Source organism: Tursiops truncatus, chromosome 4 (genome assembly GCF_011762595.2).
Source record: "Tursiops truncatus isolate mTurTru1 chromosome 4, mTurTru1.mat.Y, whole genome shotgun sequence".
Classification (NCBI taxonomy): Eukaryota; Metazoa; Chordata; class Mammalia; order Artiodactyla; family Delphinidae; genus Tursiops; species Tursiops truncatus.
In genome coordinates, this window is record NC_047037.1 from 82,728,039 (window position 1) to 82,751,671 (window position 23,633).

The 23,633-nt window shown below is 37.9% G+C and overlaps 1 long non-coding RNA gene across 3 annotated transcripts in view; it reads right to left on the bottom strand.

The window, feature by feature from the left end:
- Positions 1–23,633, bottom strand: part of LOC109547940 (uncharacterized) — a 201,526-nt gene that overhangs the window by 40,264 nt on the left and 137,629 nt on the right. For 2 of the 3 annotated variants that reach the window (XR_012331520.1, XR_012331519.1), the window contains exon 3: positions 19,511–19,562. The exons of the other annotated variant lie outside the window; for it this stretch is intronic. This is a non-coding gene — a long non-coding RNA (uncharacterized lncRNA). The remainder of the gene's footprint in view (positions 1–19,510; positions 19,563–23,633) is intronic. 3 annotated transcript variants of the gene reach the window in all.

Here is a 23,633-nt window from a genome sequence, read left to right on the forward strand (position 1 = left end):
AATGTTCCTGGTTCACAGACAACACTTTGAATAGCAGAAGACAGAGTGATACTTTTAAAACATAATTGAAATCATGTTTCTCTTCTGGCTCAAAATAATCCAATGTCTTCCCATTTCACTCAATGTAAAAACTGTACTCCTTATAGTGGTCAACAATCCTAAATGATCCAAACTCCCCCCTTCATCTCTTTCACTTTTATCTACTACTACTCTCCCCCTTGCTCATTATATTTCAGCCACACTGGCTTCCTCCATGTTCCTCAAATACCACAGATAAGATCCTACCCCAGGCCTTTCCACTAGCTCCTCTCTCTGCCTGGAAGGCTCTTCCCCAGCAACTCCTTCACCTTTAAGTCCTGGCTCAATTGTCATGTTATCAGTGAGTGCTATTTTATTATTATTTGAAAAATTTTTTATCTTATATTGGGGTATAGTTGACTTACAATGTTGTGGTAGCTTCAGGTGTACAACAAAGTGATTCAGTTATACATATACATATATCTATTCTTTTTCATATTCTTTTCCCATATAGATTATTACAGAGTATTGAGTAGAGTTCCCTGTATTATACAGTAGGTCCTTGTTGATTATCTATTTTATATATAGTAGTGTGTTCATGTTAATCCCAACCTCCTAATTTATCCCTCCTCCCACATTCATCTTTCCCCTTTGGTAATCATAAGTTTGTTTTCTAAGTCTGTGAGTCTGTTTCTGTTTTGTAGATAAGTTCATTTGTATCATTTTTTTTAGATTCCACACATAAGTGATATCATATGATATTTGTCTTTCTCTGTCTGACTTATTTTACTTGGTATGATAATCTCTAGGTCCATCCATGTTGCTGCAAATGGCATCATTTCATTCTTTTTTTATGGCTGAGTAATATTCCATTGTGTATATATATATATATATACACACACACACATATATATATATATATATATATATATATATATATATACCACATCTTCTTTATCCATTCATCTGTCAATGGACATTTAGGTTGCTTCTATGTCATGGCTATTGTAAATAGTACTTCAGTGAACACTGGGGTGCATGTATCTTTTCGAATTATGGTTTTCTCCAGATATATGCCCAGAAGTGGGATTGCAAACAAGCAAGTCCTACTTTAACTACCTTACTTAGAATTGTACATACCTTCCCTACCCCCAGCATTTCCCATCTTTCCTGCTCAGTTTTATCTTTCTCCATAGTACCTCATCACCTTTACCATACTCTCTAATGTACTTACTCATTAGCTGTGTTGTCTATCTCCCCCATCAAAGTATAGGCTCCTTGAAGGTGAGGATTTTTGTCTATGTACTCACTACTGTATCTCTATCACTTACCAACAGTGCCTTGTACATGGTATATAATTAACAATCATTTATTAAATAAGTGAATGAATGAATAAATGAATTTCAAAGGCCATGCTTGTTCCAGAATATCAGACTCTCTCTCCCCAAATCAGAAATTAGCAAAGCTTCAGAAGAAACAGATTCAAAAGAAAGTCCTCATATAAATTGAGAAATTAATACAATTTTGATTTAGAAAGACAAATGCAGGTAGTGCTTATTAAATACATATAACTAATGCCACCAATGTACTATAAGGCAATATAATATAAACAGTGTGAGCTTGCTCTTATTAAGACGTACTGCACACAAAAAAGAGAAAGGAAGAAATATTGTGTTAGTAGTGATGAGTCATGGGTAATAAGTACTTCTACATTTTTCAACATTTTAATAAAAACATAAATTGGCAGTAAAGATTTTAATTTATGCCATATAATTATATTTTTGTTCTATAATGTCAAAGTTTAACAATTATAGTTTCATTTATGGTGTACTAAAATAAAAATAAGCTGCTACATTAATGGGTCCTTTGCTTGAAACCTCAGAAACCTTCTAGTTACTTCAAGCTGAAGATAAATTGATGAAAGAGGAAGATCACAGGATCTCTAGAAACACACAGCCAGAAAATCAGGCGGAGGCTCAGTTCTGAGGTTGATAAGCCCTGAATAAGAGCCACGTCACTTGTGCAGTTCCTTGAATGTGTGATCTACCCATCACATGGCACAAGCAGACAGCACAGTTCTCACAGCCTAGGAGACCCAGAGGCCATCATAGGAGCAGCTCCACTACTGCCCCTGATGCTTCATACCCCTCCCCCACACTCCACCAACCCTGCCAGCAGCAAAGATTCCAAGCAGCACCCTCTTCTTAAGTCACACACCTGTGTCTAGTGGCAAGGGAGGAGGGGGAGGCATTTTGGACTCTAATACACCTCAGGAAATTACCAAAATGTAAGAAAAGCATTTAAAAGGTATTGAACAACTGTAGTTATGACAAAGGTCTACTCTGTGGACTGAACCTGAAAACTCAGCCCTCAGACCATCAAGCTATTAGGTCGCTAGGTTCAAAGCAGTGATGTGCAAGAAAATGTTTAATGACTAGCTCTCTGGATGGGGGGGCACATGATTCCTAATATGTGCCAATTTCCATGCAGTAAATACTCCAAACATGGCTGACTTCTAGCTACCAACACGTCATCACTGAATTCAGGGTTTTGGGAAGACATTGTGCATCACTTCACTCCAAAGTGTTTCTACCATATAGATATAATAAATATAAATCTGCTCAAGAGCAGAGCTAATAGTAAAATGCAGTAAAACATGATTGGAGTCCTTACCGTCTTTGTTTTAATATAATTTATTTAATTGAAAGTTTATATAATTTAGTAATGGATGTTTAACAACTGGCTCAGGATTTCTGAAAGTTTAAGAACTGGCTCTTGTGAGCTGAATAGGTGGCTCCAGTACACCATGAGCTCAAAGTAGTTGATGTTCTTTTTTCTTACATAGCTGGTATCTTTATGGTATTGGACATCAAAATTTGTATAGGTTTGCTCTATCCAAACTGAATTAGATAATCTCTTCATTTAAGTATAAAAATTCCTAATGTATTCTCTAAGAAGGGAAATGGGATGCCTATTACCTTCTTTGATTTCTTATTGCCTTTTGGCATCTGCCTTATTTTGTGGTGACTAATCTAGGGCTTCATCTTTAATGCTCAGCTTCAGAAGCTATCATTCTATCACAGTTCTAATGGCCAGTCTCTCCTTGACGATTAAGGTCTGCGTGGTCAGAATTATGCATAAACCAGTTATAGTTTTGGATAATTGATCACTGTATTTAACCTTTCAAAGTACAGTTGTACACACTCAAGACATATATTGCTTGATTAGGGCCTTTGCTTTCCTGAGAATCCAGCTAACTTGTACCCGTTCTCCAGGTCCCAGTTCAGACCACTCATTCAAGGAACACTTCCTGGAGCCTCTCGTTTCCTAATAAAGCCAGGGTTAGAGGTCTTTTCTCTGTGTTCCCAGAGAAACCCACACTTACCTCTACCAAAATGCTCAGGACATGAATAATAATTTTTGGAGACTATCACTTTCATCGTCTGCCTTTACACGCACTTTGAGGGCAAGGAGCTTGCCTTATTGTCTTTATGTCCCCAGTATCCACTTAGCACAGTAGCAGGAATGCAGTAGACACTCAATTTATCCATCCATTCATTAGGTCATTCTTTTACCTACTCGACACATGTTGAGCCTCTATTAGGTGTCAGACACTGTTTTGTATGCTAAACATATAACAGTAGGGGGAAAATTCCTGCAGTTATAGAGCCAACATTATAAAGGAGATATAAGTAATATATAGTATGTTGGATAATGATAAGTGCTATGGAGAAAAACATAAACATAATGAAAGGTATAAAGAATGCAAGAATAGATTGGGGGGTGGGGTTGTCAGAGAAGAGCTAATTGGTAAGTTGATATTTGAGCCAATACCAGAAGGAGGTGAGGAGACTAATATGAAGAGCCACATATGTACAATTAGGTCCTTCTCTATTTTCACAGGACAGTATAAGATAGGATTTTTTTGGCTGATGTTTCAGACATGGATTGTCGGATTCTAGTAGGTCTGCTTCTCCAAACAGCTTCCACCCCCAGAGCAGTTGCTATCTCTACACATTAGTCCCTCCTTTCTCTTCCTCCTACTTCCCCATTCAAACCCTGGCTCCTCTCACTCCTCTCTGACTCATCCTGCTCTTTTATTCTTGGCCATAATTCTGTGTTCTGACTCATTCAGTTCTAATCACTGAGAATTTACTTCCTTTGTGGCCAGCACTATACCAAGTAAGAGGAAAGATTACAAAATAGCACAAGATCCTTGAGGGTCTTCTGTCTAAATACAGACAAAAGTGACATAAACAAGCTCCTTCTCTTGACAAACACCTGTGCCAATGTCTTACTACGTATGAAGTGATCTCTATTTTGCTAACAAAGAAAATGTACAAGATCGAGTAAGAGGGACTATAACATGATATACAATCGAATTGGGAAGAGGTTTATTCATTATCAAAACCTGTATCTTCTGATTATCCCCAAAATCATGGTCTTAAAAATGACATTTTTCTAGTAGACAGGTAGTTACTGGATATGCATTATTCATGCACTCAAAGCATCTACAACATTTGTATTTTGGCAAAGTCCCCACCTCTCTTCCAGATCACACTGTAACAATTACGCAGTGGTGAAAAAAACAACTGGGTCTTTATTGTCGAGCAGTTAAAGGTCTCCGAAAGGTGAAGTTTATTTTTATTGATTTAAAAAGAATTTGTCCAAATCAGATATTTACTTGTTTATGTGTTTCTGATCTAAAGGGGGCAGTGTTTTGCAAGCAGGGCTATGAGTCAGAGAGAACATTTCCAGCATCCTGGTTTGGTTAAAAAGAAAGAAGAAAAGGGAATTAGCAATTGAACACCTGCTTGGTGCCAGGCACTGTGGCAGATACTTTCCAATATATTATTCTATGTAACATAGGCTGTGTCATGATACACATACACATACACACACACACACACACACACACACACACACACAAATACACAAATATGGGAGGAAGGTACTATTACTAGCCTGAGTTTAAATCAGAGGAAATTGCGTTTCTGAGAGTTTTAATAAGTTTTCAATGAGAATTGGCTTGTGAATAGAAGACATACCACTCCAGGTATGTCTGACTCTGAGAACCATGGTTTTTCCACTTTTCTGCTTCTCTCAGATGAGAACATCATGCTGATAAGGCCAAGGCCATGAGGTTGATCATTACCTTGTGTTGGCCTTAATCTAGGCCAAAGCCTGCCCTCTTCCATCGTCCAAATTCAGGCTAGAGCCTTATAGATCCAAAGTGTGTTTTAAAAATATACCAAATGAGAATGTGTAAACTAGATAAGTAGAAACCCATCCTGACCACTGGATAAACAAGGGTAAACATATGCATTGATGATGGGTCATCAGTGCCATCTTTGTTGTGTTCAAAGGCTAACAGAACTTGACCTCTATCTTCCCATAAATCTATATCACTCCCTGTCCTTTAAATGACAGGGCATTATCATTCACGATGTCAAAGAAGGGAATTATAAGGAATCCAGCTGTCTAAATCAGGAGAGGAAATAGCCAGATGCATTTTGACTAATCATAGCCTTCTTAGTAGAATAACCAGCCAAAAATTGCTGGCCTTACATGTCTGCTAATTCACTACAGCCCTTTCACTGGGAATCTCCATTGTGAATTCTGAACACTAGTCTCCATTGCTGCTGCTTTAGTGTAGAGAATGATGCTGAGTGTGTGTGCTTATGCTGATATCTGGATACACATATGGCAACAATTAGAGTGGTTAATTAATAACATAAACTGCAGGGGTTCTAGGGGTCCTTCGGGGAGATTAAATGAATCTAAATCCCAACAAATAAATTAGTTGTCCTCAATCTGTGCTGCAGCGTATGTGTTCACCAAATTTTGATCAACGTATAAAACTTATTTTTACAACTGAGTAAACACATGGTCAGTAATATCTGCCAAATGGACTGGAGCTAGGTGGATTTTGATACACTTTGAGGAATGAGGTACAACTTGATGCTGAGTAATAGATAAAAGGTGTAGCAATAGGACAAGCCTGTGGCAAGGAGATATAGGAACTTTATTTTATGAGTGTGTAAGACATTGTGATCACACAGTGCTAATGCCCAGTCAAGGGCTCTTGAAAAGAAACAGAGGTAGAGCTTAGGGGTGAATCCAGAACCCACCTCTAGGGCATTAGTTCTATTTATTTATCCCTTCATTGATTCTATCAATAGATTTTTCTAAGTGCTTACTATGTGTGATGAACAGTTTTAGGAAACTGCTTCAAAGGAGACCAGTCCCAGATAGAAATACTCATATTAATGGCCATAGAGCTCAATCAGGGCCTTGAACCAAATGTGAAGAGCATCATAATGCACTGCACTTTTTCAGTTCAGTGTGTTTATCTCTTACCTTACAGGACTCACTGGGGACATTCAGTGTCTTGTAACTTTTAATTGCCGATGAGCCTCTGGCAGGTGTGGCTTACACTAATGGACTGAAGATGTATGAGATGCTTTCAGTTATATCCAGAAAAGTGTCCCAGTCAATGGAAAATCTTTTTAATTGGGCTTTTATCAGGTCCTTCTCTGCTTCCTCAAAGCAGGGGAGGCTATTGGAAAGAGATCAGTGTGGGTTTTAGGGAGTGCTGACACATGCTTCTGAAAATGAATACAGTGGGTGGCTACTTTTGATATCATTGAAAATCACTTGCTGGAATGAAGTTGATATGGATCAGCCACAAGGGCTGTATTATTGATGGAGGACACAAATGAATTTGCAGCAGCATCTAAGTCTATTGATTCTATCCCCTCTACATTTTGAAAGTGTTCTATGGCCAGTAGCCTGAAGCTTTACCTCAGTGCAGGATATTTGGTAGAACTGACTACCTCAGAAAATGAATACACATCTGCTTACTTTACTACTACAGGTGTATTAATTTACTAGGTCTGCCACAAGAAAATACCTAAAATTGGGTGGCTTAAACAACAGAAATTTGTCATCTGACAGTTCTGGAGTCTAGATGAAGATCAAAGTGTCAGCAGAGTTGCTTCCTTCCAAGGGCTATGGAAAAGAGTCTGTTCTATGCCTCTAAACTTGCTCTGGTGATTTTCTGGCAATCTTTGGTGTTCCTTGGCCTAGGGAAGCATCACCCTGATCTCTGCCTTCACATGACGTTCTCCCTGCGTGCATATCTGTACCCAAATTTCCCCCTTTTATAAGGACACCAGTCATATTGGACTAGGGCTCCACCCTACTCCAGCATGACATCATCTTAACTAATTACATCTGCAACAACCCTATTTTCAAATAAGGCCACATTCTGAGATACTAGGGGGTTAACACTTCAACATATGAATTTTGGAGAAATATGATTCAACCTTTAACGACAGGGAAGGAACAGACAGGGCCTATATCCTGCTTCATGGAATGAATATAATGTAAACTGTAGAATAATCCCAGAGGCCACAACCATGACCAGCACTCCACAGACAAGCCTCACAAAATTTGCAAACCTGACTCAAATGTGTAAGACATACAAATCAACTTATTTGCCCCTTTCCAACTTGTCAACTCTGTCTTGTGGCCATTTTACACAATCTGGGAGATCTGCTTATTAAAGATTACTTGTAGAACACAACTAAATAGTAGGTCATTGAGGTAGAACAATTTCCTTTTTTTTTTTTTTTTTTGCAGTACTCGGGCCTCTCACTGCTGTGGCCTCTCCTGTTGTGGAGCACAGGCTCAGCAGCCATGGCTCACGGGCCCAGCCACTCCACGGCATGTGGGATCCTCCCAGACCGGGGCACGAACCCGCGTCCCCTGCATTGGCAGGCGGACTTTTAACCACTACACCACCAGGGAAGCCCAGAACAATTTGCTTTTGCAAAGTAATATTTATGTTCTACTTTTCACATTGGTTCCATTTTATATCACAGGCATATATATGGAAAATACTTGTATATAATGAGACAAAACTATGGAAAATATTTGTAAATCATATTTCCCATAGAAAATTTCTATTAAAATAGTAGTATAATAATCATGAAACTCTAGTAAATCCAAAGAAGACACTAAAATTAATCTGTAAAATTATACCTGATACTCTGTGGCAGTCCTCTTAGCAGTTTGGCTGAGATTGTCACCAGTGTCAAGCTACACTAACATTTCTACTTGTGAATTCAAGAGAAATATTCTACTTTTTCATACTTTATTTCATCATTTGAACTTAGCAGCTGCTTCCCCTAAATCTTTGCCTGGTAAGACTTGAAGAATTGTTAGACTAGTCCAGGTGGAAGAGACAATAAGACACAATTTAAGCGTTGAAATCCTTGCTTATCATTGGAGGTCAGCCTAAAATCTGCTGGGACATGTGGTTGTCTAGCAACCAACTAATGTCCTATAACGATCTACAAATTAATGCCTGTGCTGAATGAATGTTCTAGTCCAAACCCAAAGCTTTACACAGTTAATTGAAAGCTAATGTCCTCATTAGTGGCTGTTAGGGAGGCTCAACAAGTACAGTTTGCATGTGCTAAGTGTTGAATATTTATTAGACATGTTGTTTAATACAGAGTAGGAGGAACTGGGCAACCCATCTGGTGGTAACTATGAGAATAAAATGATTGTTTGGAACTGCCCAATCCATAAATATTTTCAGGAGAGCTGATGCCCACCCTACTGTTCACCACAACTGTTCATCTACACACATCTTCCTGGTTCCTGACTCTTTTTTTTTTTAGCAGGGTTTCAATATTACCAAGTCCACACTACTTCCAACCCAGTAAGTAGTGCTCAGACTGCTTATTATAGTCCCTGTCAATCATCTATAGTTTATCATAAATTATCAGGAAAAAAAAATGAACCTCTGTAGTTGATCTCTATAAGGCCCTTTTGGTTGATATTAAATAAGGGTAAATTAAAAATACATTGAAATTTAAGAAAGTTATGTTTGCCTTAACTTCTGCTCACATAACCACCCTGCACTTCTAGGAGTCATCCTGACATGTTCCTCCTTTGGTTGGTTGGTTGTCTTTTTCTTTTTTAATTGCTTTTTAAAACAGATAGCTATTTTAAGAAAACTCCTCTAAAGATCTAAAAACAGTTAAGTGATTGGTACTTGCTAAATTATTCAGTTGATATACTGACCATCTATTATGAATTTAGGATTATGCTGGATTCTGTGGGGGATAAAAGAGAAGTATTCCATGCAATTCTTCTCCCTTATTGCCAGGGAACCCACCTTCCTTTTAAGTGTCACAAACCGCTTTAAAAAAAAATAAAGTAGGACTTGCAACTATTTCCCTTTGGTACCCAATTCCTTTCACGGTGTTTCCACAGACTCCACTTCTATTGTTAGCCCCATAATTAAGCCCTGACTTAATTCGGTCTGCTATGATACAATTTCTTTAGGCCAAGGACAGTGTCTTCCTTTTCGTACCATGTGATCTATCATGAGTGAACATAAGCCCAGAACATAGTAGGTGCTCAATGAGTATTTGCTGAATGAATGAATGATTGAATGATTATTTTATACTCTCTCACCCAGTCTATTAACATGTCGATGATGCTTCTGGATATGCTTAAAGGACATTTCTATGGCCACTGAAGAGAAAATTCTATGTGAAATTAAAGCCCAAGGCTGCTGTCAAAATTCTGCCTTATTAGTAACCTAAACCAATCAACTTAGATATAAAGTCAGTCCATTAGCAAAAACAAATCTTTTTGGTAGCTTTGTATGTTAGCACTATCCAACAGAGCCTTCTGAGATGATATAAATATTCTGTATTTGCACTGTAAAATACAGTAACCACTAGCCCTACATGGCTGATGTGACTGAGGAACTACATGTTTAATTTTATTTAATTGCAATTAATGTAAATAGCCACAAATATTAGACAACACAATTCTATATGATTCAGAATGTGAATGGATGTTAAATACATCCCAGTGTTTTGCAATTAAACACACCCCAACGTGCCACCACAGGTGGTAACACAATTTAGTTTCCTGACTTGTAACGGTCCATATTTCTAGTACACTTCTTAGTCTAATGAAGTCTAGCTTAATTATGGGAACTTCCATTTTGTAGCCATAATGTAACACTACATTTACCAGTTTTCTTAATTCTCTGATGCCACTGAATAGCACCCTTATTTTGATAGCAGCTTTTCAGAAAACAAGGAAAAAAGAAAAAAGAATATTCTACCATTTCTCAATACAACTTTTTTAAACTTCAGGAATATTATAATATGAAAATATGTCTATCTTAGAATTTTAAAATAGAGAATTATTTAGACTTTTGATGTAGAAAACATACAATAATTCCACTTGTGTCCACAGTTGTGTTCTAAAAATATGGTAACAACACCTACTACATTCTTGAATAAAGGTTTGATTTCTCTTTGAAAAACAATAGAGTTTTAAAATCCATATATACTTCAAATATTTGTGCTTTTTAAGCTTTAAACTAATTAGCAGTTTTATTAAATGTGCTAGCTTTTTAACACAGCACGTTGGGCAGCACTGGTGTTATTCTCTGCCTTTCTCTCTATAATTTTTAACCTCGAATTCTCTCTCCTTTTACACCTGGCTACTTCACTGAGTCCCTAAAGTCTCTTCATCTCAGAAGGATATTTTTGCCATTCATTGCATTATCTAATTAGAGCCTTGTTCTTTGCATTTAAACTGATGATTCTTTCACTCTTAAAAATAACTAAATTCAGTTGCTTTTAAATTCACACAGCTTTCAATTAATTTTGTACTTCACCTCAGTAGCCCTCAATTTTTCAAAAAAGGTGTTCTTAAAAAAATCCTTTCATAGCCAAGTACTGTAGTGTAAAAACTTACACTTTGAAAATTCAGAAAGAAAAAATTCATTTCACTAAAGTAATAATTTGCTGAGACAAAGAAGAAAAATTTTTAAATACAGGAGAGCTGAAGGCCAAGTGTCTCTGTGGCTATTTTAACATATTCCCTACCCTAAACACAAGTCCCAAATGTGACATCTGGCACTGAAGCTGTGCTCTCCTAGATAAAGGTAATGATAACACCAGTAATAAAAAAATAATGTACCCTTATGTGTCAGGCTCTCTCTCTTTCTCGCACACAGACACACACACACACACCATGCCCCACTGTGGGACATCATTACTGTCATTTCTCAAGGAATAGAAAACAAAAGCCAGCAGTCACAGCCAGTAACTGTTAGTGGTTCTCCACAGCCCTTACTGAATCTCCCAATCTTTCCTTGAAATAACCACCTAGAATTTGGCAAGAGCTCAAATTTAAACTTCCAGCTGGCCAGATCAATAATATTTATTCAGTTTCCTCACATATATGGTACTATTCTTGGCTCTGGTACAGAAGGAAATCCATGTACTATAGGATTTTTTTTTACATTTAAGCATATTTTCCTGAAAGGTATTTTTTTTTAACAGCTCTATTGATATGTAACTCACATACCATAAAATTCACCATTTAAACATTTAAAGTATACACAATTCTAGTAGCTTTAATATATTTACAGAATTGTGTAGCCATCACCACAATCTAATTCCAGAACATTTTCATTACTTCCCAAAGAAACTTCTTACCCATTAGCAATCACCCATTTACCCTCAACCCCAGCCCTGGGCAACCACTAATTTATTTTCTCTTTCTATGGATTTGCCTCTTTGGGAAATTTCATATAAATGGAATCACACAATATGCAGTCTTTTGTGACTGGCTTCTTTCACTTTGTACAATATTTTCAAGGTGTATTCATATAGTAGCATACCAAATATTCATTCCATTTTCATTGTTAAAATATTCCCTTACATGAATATACTCCATTTTATGTATCCATTCATCAGTCGATGGATATTTGGGTTGTTTCTACTTTTGGGCTATCATAAATAATGCTGCTATGAACATTCATGTACAAGAGTTTTGTGTGAACATATGTTTTCTCTTCTCTGGGCTTAGACTTAGGAGTGGAATTGCTGAGTCATATGGTAAATCTATGTTTAACATTTTAAGGAGCTGCCAAAACTGTTTTCCAAGTGCACTATTTTACACTCCCACCAGCAATGTGTGAGGGTTCCAATTTCTCCATATCCAGCAGGACTTATTCTTACATCTTATCACATGAAACAGTTTAATAAAGGGGAATTTCACACAAACATAAAATTCAAGGAAGGTTTTCCAAAGGTTAATTTTGAAGTACTGTTGAATTATCCAGAATAAAGAAGGAAAAGGAAAAGTAAGAGTTCAATAGAGCTGATATTGGTCAGTTTGAGCCTTGGCTTGAAAAACATCTTATCTAAATATCAATTTTAGAGGTTCTTTCTCAATTCTAGAAGATAATCACTTAGAAGTGCCTGTCCAATTGAATTTCTTGCTTCTATCAATGCATATGACTTCCTTTGCCTAGTTAAGGACGTTATCTCTGGGTCCCAGGATAAGTTTGATCATGCCAACCATATATAAAATGCCTTATTGAGGACTGACATAGAAAATGTTCAGAATGTATATAACTATTACTATCTTCATAGTCATTGATATTTTAAAAATATATACCAAAAAAAGTGCTCATTAACCATGCTGAAAAATTACATTTTGTCATGACCCAACCTAAAGTTGGCCTTTCTGTCTAAATTTTCTAAATGGTAGAAATTTCAAACAATATTTATGTCTCCCTACAAAAACAAACAAAAATCATCTCCAGGCAAAAATGGGCTTTTTGTACATTCTAAGGTCATATAACCTCTAAAACTTTGACCTAAAAAATGTTTAATTCACATGATATAGCATATTCCATGGTGCCTAGCAAAGTGCTGGACACATATTGGGAACTTAGTAAGTACTTAGTGAGGGAATGAAGGAAGGAAGAAAGGAGGGAGAAAAGGAAAAAAAGAAAAAGGAAGGAAGAAAGAAGAGGTGGAAGGAAGTTAATTAAGAAATTTAAGGATGCCCCTGAGACATAGAAAAGTAGATATTCACTAGAGTTTAAGAATATCCAGAGAGCAAGTGTCTGTACAAATTAAGTACCTCTGTAGTATGTTGTATAATACCATATTATGTGAAGCTTCATTAATATTTGCCCATGTATGAATAGAGACGATTATAACTGAGTTTAAGTAACCTGGTAGATATCTGTCTCAATGACTAGATAAAAACCTGGGGTCTAAGGGAATGATAACGTATTATCGTGAGGCCTATCAGGAAAGCTTATAGGAGAAGACTGGGCACCAGAGTTAAACAGATCAGTTTAAGAAAGTGTTAATGCTGAATAGGTTAAAAGAGAGAAAGGTATAAAATGTATAACCCCTGAGAGCTGTAGAAAAATATGACTTCGAAAACTAATTTGAAATTCTCAGATATAAATTTCAGAGGTTCCAAAAGTCATCACCTTCAGTCTTAGGAAACCTCTCACCACTAAGTTTAGCCTGTGTGAAGGGAGAAGTACATGGAAAGTAGAGGCACAATGATTAAGGAGTCAAGCGACATAAGAGTAGAACCAGTTCTTTCAAATACCAAAACTATATAAACAGATATCATAAGATGATGAGTGTGACAGAATAAGCCTCTCCCCCAAAACACTAAATGTCCACATCCTTTAAACCAGTCTTCTTTTTATCAACCATCCTTCATCTAGAGTTCAAACTGGAAATAATTCAATGAACTCATCTGTATTAAATACTATATTTACTCCTCCAGGTATATTTGTGTTTTATTTAGGATCACTTCCTTGTTAAAATAAATGATGCTGTGTTAGTACTCACCCAAGTGTCAGTGAGAGTCAGATGAGGAGATGCATTTTGAGTAGTCAGGGAAAGGGGTGTGGAGAAGGAAGCAGAGATGATCTCAGTAGCTCCTCAGAGCATATACCATAGTTAGCATCTTCATCACCTTTTGCAAAGTAATTTCTACACATCTGATTGGGGGGAAATGATACATATGTACCAAGTAGATATTGAAGCTATCAATTAATTGTACTTTGGAGACATGGTCTGATTTTGAAGGACCAAGAAAATGTGAGGAAGTATAGAATATAGGCAAGTAGATTGGGGAAGAGTTCATGGTATAAATTTCAGTTTCTGGAATCAAGGTCAGGAGACATGAATTTGAGTCAAACAATGACAAAAAGTTTGTGTAATTCCCTTTCTCTTTTTTTCTTTCATCATCTGGAGTGTTAAAGCATCATTTTTTAAAAAGACAAAATCATGTTACTCGCACATATATAAAATGAACACATGTCCAAGATTTTGATGAAGGACCCAAGAAGATATTACAACTGGTTCAAAAGAGAATGCAAAGTGCCACACAATTGTAGTCGGTAAGGAATGCTGAACTTACAAATGTAAAACTAGTAAAACTGATCTATATCCATAGAGTGATAATTAACTGCACTCTACCAGATGCATTTCTATAAATAGGTATTATTTGCATTGCTATCAGTTTTTTATAAATTAACTTTTATCTGGCAGAGTTGTAAAGTATGCTTATCAAAGATAAGCATCAAACAGGGTGCTCATCAAATTTTAGTCTTTTGCAATTTTTCCTTAATATAGATTAGATGATCTCTTGGGCTCTTTCTAATTCTAATACTCAATTAGTTTCCACAATCAATAAAGGGAAAAACAGGTGAAGAAAAAAGGGTAAGAGAAGTAATGAACTGAGAAGTCTGAAAAAACTTAACTTTCACACTGCTAACCTGGTCTTGTCACCAATAAACTTCCTTCTGTCTCACATTCTGGAATTGGGTGCTTATTATTAATAGATTCCATATTAGTTTAAACAGAAAGGGGGAAAATCATAAATCACAAGAGACTCTAAATGTATTATACTCATGGATAAATGGCAAAGCTTTCATAGCACATTCACTGTATGCCAATGAAATAGCATGATCTTTGGTTGAAGTAAAATTTGTTCTTGGTTAGACTGACAAGGGTAATTAATGCTCCTGTAGAAAAGCCCTGATCCCAGTTACTTTATGTCACATGAAAGAAAATTCCCCTGTTCACTCCTCCCTCATCTGTGGTTCATATTGAGTTATGAATCACACAATGAAAGCCCTGCAAAGACAAGCAAAGTGGGGGCCAGGCTAACCCTGCAACAAAGCACACAGCCAGGACTGTAGGAAATGGCACATTTGCCTTCCTAGAGCAGAGCTGAGCAGGACTTGTTTCACAGGTTATGTTCTGAGAGAAGGATATCCAGGGCTTTTCCGAAGCTTCGGGTTATATTAGCATCTGTGGGCTATTTAGCCAGGTTTACCCTTCTCTCCCCCACACATATCCCTTCTTCTTTTCTCTCTTTCATCAGGGCATATCATTTAGTAGCAGACCACACCATTAGTGCAATGACAGAAAGGACAATTACATAGAACTCATACAGGAGTTATTTAAATTAGCATTTTAAAATTTGCTTACATTTATTGAACTCTTCCTAGAGGAAGTGTTCAATAAATGTTAGACATACTATGTTCACTATCTCATTTGATCCACCCATCAAGCCCAGGAGGTAGGTAGGCCCTGATGCTATTCTCATCTCTTGAGTGAAGATGGTAATTAACTTGCCTGAAGTTCCATAGTTGATAAATGGCAAAGTTAGGCCTCAAACTTGGGTCTGACTGATACCAGACTTCCCATCTTAAGCATTGTACACATAGCTTCATCCCCACCACTCATCCCTACTGGGCCCTAACCATATTAGTGGGCAGGTTAAGAGTGATTCTACAACCCTCAGAGAGATAAATGGTAGATTATTTTATGCTCTCCCATCTGAGCATGACCAGACATACTCTCTCCAGGCTGTGGTAAACATAGATCTGTACCTGTGTGCAGGGAGAAACTGAAGAGCTTAGGACAGCACAGAACTGATGTTGCTCTACTTCCCACTCACTGCTACCTTTTTTTTTTTTTTCCCTGAACGAGCCTACCCTAACAAAGAGAAGAAAGAAGGGTTTACTTTTTACCAAAGTTCGTTCTGGGCAGTAAGGTTTTCCTTGAGCAAAATAAATACAATGAGGTCTGAGAGTTCTTTGCAAGACCTCACAACCCTATCCTTTAAAGTTTCACAATTCTCATTATTAGGAATTCCCTCTATAAGAAATTCTTTCCTTTGTGTTCAGCATTGCTAGGCAGTAAAATTAGATCAGATTTTGGAGGAAGACAAATCTCACCTGTATCCTTTACTAACTGGGTTAATTCCTGACCAGTTTTTAGCCCACTTCCTCATCTGCGAAACCTACTGATTGATCAAGAAAATTCCCTTATTCAAAAGTTGTTTACATTGGGCTATCCTGGTGGCGCAGTGGTTGAGAGTCTGCCTGCCGATGCAGGGGACAGGGGTTCATGCTCCGGTCCGGGAAGATCCCACATGCCGCGGAGCGGCTAGGCCCATGAGCCATGGCCGCTGAGCCTGCGCGTCCGGAGCCTGTGCTCCGCAATGGGAGAGGCCACAGCACTGAGAGGCCCGCGTACCGGAAAAAAAAAAAAAAAAAAAAAAGTTGTTTACACTTCCTCCTTTAAGTGCAAAGTTTCCTAAAATTACTAGCACTTTATTGCTAATTTGGTAACAAGATAATCTTTCTCTTCAATAGACCTTGGGAAAATGGTTGTTTTAGTAGAAAAAAGGGAGACTCAAAAATTGAAAGAATGAACAATTAAAGAGAGAGGTGGAAAAAATTACCAAAGATACACTATCACTAAATCACAAAAAATCACCTCGGGAGTAGTGATTCAAAACCTGTATCACAGGTGGTAAAGAGAGGAGGTGAAGGAAAGGATGTTAATACAAAGGATTGATAATATGAAGGACACTAAAGCATCAATATGTTTATTGCCTTGGCAAAAAATCTTTTCTTTAATCATGCAATATTGCCTTTGGGCTTTATACACGTCTTGAACATAGCAGACTTTCAGGACCATGCAGAGCCCTAGGGCAACATTATATTTAAAAAGTCATCACTATATCTTTAAAGGATACAAAACAGGTATGCTGCATTTTATTTTTCATTTTGTTTTTCACTTACAAAAATGATACCTGGCACATCAACCAACTAGCAAAACACAGCTGTGAGTTAAAAGACTAACTACCAGCCCAGAAGACTGTTGAGGTCAAAAAAGGCAATATAAGACCATCATCTACCATTGCCCCTTCCAGCCCACTTTGTCACTACCATCACTTCCCCACACACATATACTCATGTCCAGTATTTTTTAACTTAACAAAGGAAAAGAAGATGTAACTAAACTGTGTGTATGACTGTGTATAATTCACTTTTCTGTTAATTAAGACTGGTGTCTTGCAATGTTGGACTCCAGGGATTCCCCAAGGCCCAACCCATCACTAGCTCTGTATCACTTCTTTTCTACCACTCGGTGTCCTTTCTCCCTGATGCCCATATTGGAAAGAAATTAAAAAATGATTATAGGCATGCGCAGTTAGGTCCTGTACCAGCGTCCTGAGCAGCCTCACGGGCTTCCTCCCTGCACAGCCTGTGAGTGACAACCCTTTCCTCACACCTGACTGGGCCTGTGGGGCGAGGAGGTGCTGCACAAAAGGAAATCTGAGGCACAGAGAAGTTAACTGCCTGGTCCAAGATCACAGAACTACCGTTGGCTGACAGGGTCTTGGTGCTCCAGCCGGGTGTCAGGACTGAGCCCCTGAGGTGGGAGAGCTGAGTTCAGGACATTGGACCACCAGAGACCCCCTAATAGGCCCCATGTAATATCAATCTGCAAGAGCTCTCCCAGAGATCTCCGTCTCAACGTTAAGACCCAGCTCCACTCAACGACCAGCAAGCTCCAGTGCTGGATACCCCATGCCAAACAACTAGCAAGACAGGAATACAACCCCACCTATTAGCAGAGAGGCTTCCTAAAATCATAATAAGGTCACAGACACTCCAAAACACACCACAGGACTTGGTCCTGCCTAGCAGAAAGACAAGATCCAGCCTCACCCACCAAAACACAGGCACCAGTCCCCTCCACCAGGAAGCCTACACAACCCACTGAACCAACCTTAGCCACTGGGGGTAGACACCAAAAACAACAGGAACTACAAACCTGCTGCCTGTGAAAAGGAGACCCCAAACACAGTAAGTTAAGCAAAATGAGAAGACAGAGAAATACGCAGGAGATGAAGGAGCAAGGTAAAAACCCACCAGACCTAACAAATGAAGAGGAAATAGGCAGTCTACCTGAAAAAGAATTCATAGTAATGGTAGTAAAGATGATCCAAAATCTTGGAAATAGAATGGAGAAAATACAAGAAACGTTTAACAAGGACCAAGAAGAAATAAAGAGCAAACAAACAATGATGAACAACACAATAAATGAAATTAAAAATTCTCTAGAAGGAATCAATAGCAGAATAACTGAGGCAGAAGAACGATAAGTAACCTGGAAGATAAAATAGTGGAAATAACTACTGCAGAGCAGAATAAGGAAAAAAGAATGAAAAGAATTTAGGACAATCTCAGAGACCTCTGAGATAACATTAAATGCACCAACATTCGAATTACAGGGGTCACAGAAGAAGAGAAAAAGAAAGGGACTGAGAAATTATTTGAAGAGATTATAGTTGAAAACTTCTCTAATACGGGAAAGAAAATAGTCAATCAAGTCCAGGAAGCGCAGAGAGTTCCATACAGGATAAATCCAAGGAAAAACATGCCAAGACACATAGTAATCAAACTATCAAAAATTAAATAAAAAGAAAAAATATTAAAAGCAGCAAGGGAAAAGCAACAAATAACACACAAGGGAATCCCCATAAGGTTAACAGCTGATCTTTCAGCAGAAACTCTGCAAGCCAGAAGGGAGGAGCAGGACATATTTAAAGTGATAAAAGGGAAATATCTAAAACCAAGATTACTCTACGCAGCAAGGATCTCATTCAGATTCGATGGAGTAATTAAAACCTTTACAGACAAGCAAAATTTAAGAGAATTCAGCACCACCCAAACCAGCTTTACAACAAATGCTAAAGGAACTTCTCTAGGCAGGGAACACAGAGAAGGAAAACACCTACAAAAACAAACCCAAAACAATTAAGAAACTAGTAGTAGGAACATACATATTGATAATTACCTTAAATGTAAATGGATTAAATGCTCCATCCAAAAGATATACACTGGCTGAATGGATACAAAAACAAGACCCGTACATATGCTGTCTACAAAGGACCCACTTCAGACCTAGGGACACATACAGACTGAAAGTAAGGGGATGGAAAAAGATATTCCATGCAAATGGAAATCAAACGAAATCTGAAGCAGCAATTCTCATATCAGACAAAATAGACTTTAAAGACTATTACAAGAGACAAAGGAGGACACTACATAATGATCAAGGGATCAATCCAAGAAGAAGATATAACAATTGTAAATATTTATGCACCCAACATAGGAACACCTCAATGCATAAGGTAAATGCTAATAGCCATAAAAGGAGAAATCGACAGTAACACAGTCACAGTAGGGGACTTTAAAACCCCACTTTCACCAATGGACAGATCAACCAAAATGAAAATGAATAAGGAAACATACCTTAGAACATTCTATGACATAAATCACAGCAAGGTCCTTTTTGACCCACCTCCTAGAGAAAGGGAAATAAAAACAAGAATAAACAAATGGGACCTAATGAAACTTAAAAGCTTTTGCACAGCAAAGGAAACCATAAACAAGACCAAAAGACAACCCTCAGAATGGGAGAAAATATTTGCAAATGAAGCAATTGACAAAGGATTAATCTCCAAAATATACAAGCAGCTCATGCAGCTCAATATCAGAAAAACAAACAACCCAATCCAAAAAATGGGCAGAAGATCTAAATAGATATTTCTCCAAAGAAGATATACAGATTTCCATCAAACACATGAAAGGATTCTCAACATCACTGATCATTAGAGAAATGCAAATCAAAACTACAATGAGGTATCACCTCACACCAGTCAGAATGGCCATCATCAAAAAATCTACAGGGCTCCCCTGGTGGCGCAGTGGTTGAGAGTCCGCCTGCCGATGCAGGAGACGCGGGTTCGTGCCCCGGTCTGGGAGGATCCCACATACCGCGGAGCGGCTGGGCCCATGAACCATGGCCGCTGAGCCTGCGCGTCCGGAGCCTGTGCTCCGCAACGGGAGGGGCCGCAACAGTGAGAGGCCCGCGTACCGCCAAAAAATAAAAAATAAAATAAAAAATCTACAAACAATAAATGCTGGAGAGGGTGTGGAGAAAAGGGAACCCTCTTGCACTGCTGGTGGGAATGTTAACTGATACAGCCACTATGGAGAACAGTATGGACGTTCCTTAAAAAACTAAAAATAGGACTACCATACGAGCCAGCAACACCACTACTGGGCATATACCCTGAGAAAACCATAATTCAAAAAGACACATGCACCCCAATATTCATTGCAGTTCTAGTTACAATAGCCAGGACATGGAAGCAACCTAAGAGTCCATCAACAGATAAATGGATAAAGAAGATGTGGCACATATATACAATGGAATATTATTCAGCCATAAAAAGAAATGAAACTGAGTTATTTGTAATGAGGTGGATGGACCTAGAGTCTGTCATACAGAGTGAAGTAAGTCAGAAAGAGAAAAACAAATACCGTATGCTAACACATATATATGGAATTGAAAATAAAAGGTTCTGAAGAACCTAGGGGCAGGACAGGAATAAAGATGCAGACATAGAGAATGGACTTGAGGACATGGGGTGGGGAAGGGTAAACTGGGAAGAAGTGAGAGAGTGGCATGGACATATATACACTACCAATTGTAAAACAGATAGCTAGTGGGAAGTAGCCGCATAGCACAGGGAGATCAGCTCAGTGCTTTGTGACTACCTAGAGGGGTGTGATAGGGAGGGTGTGAGGGAGATGCAAGAGGGAGGAGATGCAAGAGGGAGGAGATATATGTATATGTATAGCTGATTCACTTTGTTATACAGCAGAAACTAACACAACAATGTAAAGCAATTATACTCCAATAAAGATGTTAAAAAATAAATAATAATTATAATGGATGAGCCTATTTTGTTTGTGCTTCAAAGAGCTTCTAGGAACAAAGCCCAAAGAGAAAAAACATTACTAGGATGATTCCACATTTAACTAAGAGATTCCTGGACTCTCAGTTGAGAAAAAAAAAGAATGGCCATCTAGTCACACTGAATATTTATTGAGACCTCACTGGTATGCTAATGCTAGGCTTTTGTTATTTTCATTGGAAGTCACAATTTCAGACAGAAACAAAGGCAGCTTTTTATTGAAAAGGCACAGGGGTAGAAGTCAAAAGACAAGGGATCCTGTTCCAGAATCTAACATTCAGTTCCAATGCCCTCTGACTTCTTCCCTCTGAATAGGGTTTACCTGACTGCCTTAAGGGGTTATGTGAGAATCAAGAGAGATAGTATATAGAAAAGTGCTTTATAATCTGTTAAGTATTATATAAATATATATTAAACTGCACATAAAATCATTATATTAAAAAACAAACACACCTTGGAAATTTAATGAAACCAAGGTGAACACCACTATTGCAATTAATTCCTCTCATCTTATAAAATGTACAACAGTAGTAGGGACAAAATAAATGTTTAAATAAATGTATCAGGGTCTGTGTGGTCAGCAGCGCTCACTCACTGGCAAAGAGTCTCACTACTCCACCTCAGTCTCCCAGTACACATGGCTCCAATTCATGCCTCAGCAAAAGTAAAATATATATAATTTTTTCAGTATTGCTTACGAACATCAGAAACTGCAATGTCGAACACGCCTATGTCAAAGGCTGAAGTATGGTGGCAGAAGGGGTCTTCCAGTGACAGGTGTAGTTAGCATACAATGCCAAAACTTTTCTCAAATTACTTCCACCCAGTCTAACCCTACCTGTCCATCTCACAAGTGAGACATGGTGTGGGAATATCTGGGGAACAGGGATTATTTCCCACTTACTTCCAAATTTCCAAGGCAGGAAGGGTAGATATCCTACTTATTGGAAACATTTAAAAACTATTGAAAATAGTTAAACTATACAGCCTGTGGTTTAATGCTCTTTAAATTGCATCAGTTAAAATGCAACAGTTTAATCAAAATAGACAAATTTATAACACTGAAAATTTAAGTATTTTAATATAACTTAACATAACACTTTAATCATTTCTATCTGGCTGACATTTTTCACGCTAGCTATACAAAACTTATTGATATATGTCATCAACACTGCATCATTTTGCCTCACTGTGGCATAGACTCCCACTGGGGTAGTTGAATAGTTCACAGTGATTAGTGTTTCTCTGATAACTATTCCCAGTATAGAGGAGTGGGTTCCATAACTATGTGTATACTATGAGACCCTATCCCAAGTTGTATTTGACTGATTTAGGGTGGGCACCTATCCCCAAATTTTCTCCCAGGAATTTACTATACTTTCAAACTAAGAGGCACAATTACTTTGGTTCATTGAAGAATTGGTCCACTAACTGAGGTCTCTAGGACTTTCCCAGAACCTACTCCCAATGGCTGGTTGCCCAGTTCTTCCTTGGAATCTGCAAGATTGTCTAGCATATGTCCAATTAATTCTTTTTTAGCCTAAGTTATTTAGAATTGATATAGCTACTTGCAGTCAAAAGAATCTTAATATAGAAATTGTAACACAAGTTTATTTTTCCTTTGCTTATTGTAGTGGGCAGAATTCTAAAATGGCCCACCAAATTCCCACACCTTGGTGTGTACTCCCTGTATAATTCCCTCCCCTTGAGTGGAGGCAGAACCTGTGAATATGATGGGAATTAAAATATCAAACTATGATTTTGTGGCAAATTCATTCACTAAATTCTATCTTAGATCCAGATCTAAAAAGATAAGGACTAGATTTGAGGAATTGAGGAAAAAACTCATGGACATTGGCCAATTCTATGTCCAAACTTTCTCAAACATCAAAATGATAGGAGAACCACAGAGACAAAGAGTTATATCAGAGTGAACAAAGCTCCCTGGGCACCCTTCTGTTTCTTGGAGGTAGGATACCTAGGGTGGTGGTGCTGACAGGCAGTCAGCATGGGGAAAGGAACCAGCCAGAGCAGAGTATCTGAAAAGGAGTTTCCCAAGATTTTTTCTATCCCCTGTGGGAGTGGCATGAAGGTGCACAGATATAACATATGCTTCCATATAGAACAAAGTTGTGCTCCTTAGCAAAGCAGCATTATACAGACTCATTTTAAGGGTTCTGGGTACTTAAATTTTTGATTGTGAGATCCCTTTATTTCTGAACCTCCACCTCAGATTATGCAACTCTTATTATCTGACCCTGCATTGTAGGATCTAAGATTTTTCCATTTCTGTTAATTTAGGTGCTTTCTGAGAACAGGCATGACCATATTCTGCCACACGTTTAGAAAGGTCAGCGCTGTAGCTGCTATACAATCTTCTTGGCAAGAAGAAAGAAAGAAAATTAAAAAAAAATTGTCCTCAAGAGAAAGTGATGCATGTAAACATATAATTATAATACAGCATGAGACATGGCACAATGGAAACATAGACAAATTGCCATGGTAGAACAGAAACAAAGGGAACTAACTCCTTCTGGAGAAGGTTTTAGGTTGGAAGATAAATGCCATAACAAATTGGAAAAAAAATCATACAACTAGAAGCTTAAAAAGGT